The sequence below is a fragment of the Triticum aestivum genome, chromosome 3D (assembly GCF_018294505.1).
Source record: "Triticum aestivum cultivar Chinese Spring chromosome 3D, IWGSC CS RefSeq v2.1, whole genome shotgun sequence".
Lineage (NCBI taxonomy): Eukaryota > Viridiplantae > Streptophyta > Magnoliopsida > Poales > Poaceae > Triticum > Triticum aestivum.
In genome coordinates, this window is record NC_057802.1 from 534,794,213 (window position 1) to 534,795,060 (window position 848).

Here is an 848-nt window from a genome sequence, read left to right on the forward strand (position 1 = left end):
TCTTCATGGATGTGCCAAACCTAGGGGGCCTTGCCCACCAAGCACCCACCTATTCTGGAGCCGCCTGGGCCCGGCCCACCTCCTCCGCTGCCGCCACGGCTGTGCCGGCCACCTCGCGGGTGCCTCGGCTTCTGCAACATTGCAGGACATGTGCGACCTACCGCGGAGCAATGCTAGACGTACAGGCGTTGTACGGAGGATTTACAGGCTCCTTGGTTGTGATTGGTTGGAATTTGATTAAGGGGGACGGCCCCACCCTGAAAATCAGGGGGGGGGGAGCAATTAGATTAGGCCACGTTGTCATCCTGTAAAACTTTGTATGAATATCTTGTACGTGTAGTATTATTGCCTACCGCGAAAGGGAATAGGACATGCGCTCAAGGCCTGGATCCATCGCGAAAGGGGCTCTTACCCATCACTAGTGTTAAGCATCTACCTATAAGGTATTTTCTATCAGTGGATCGATCTGGTCCAAAATCGAGCGTGCTTCCTTGGCGCTCCGTTAGCCACGCCCCTGTCATGCATGATTTATATATATGATGCCATTTTCCTTATTTGTTTACTAGCTGTTATACATGAAAATCTTTTTGAGATGTGGTAGTTTATATTAATTTTTCTGTCATTTTTTCATTTTCTATGTAGTGGGCTGCAAGGCCTGGTAAAGCTGGGCTGGGTCGTACTGGCGTCGCTCTGGCTTTCCTCCTGGCGAAACAATCGCTGGAGCTGCGCGAGCCCCCGTCCTAATCGCTATCTGCCACCGCCTCTCCGCCCCATGTGGTAATCGCGATCTGCCACCGCCTCCCCGCCCCCCGCCCGTGGTAATCGCGATCTGCCACCGCCTCCCCGCC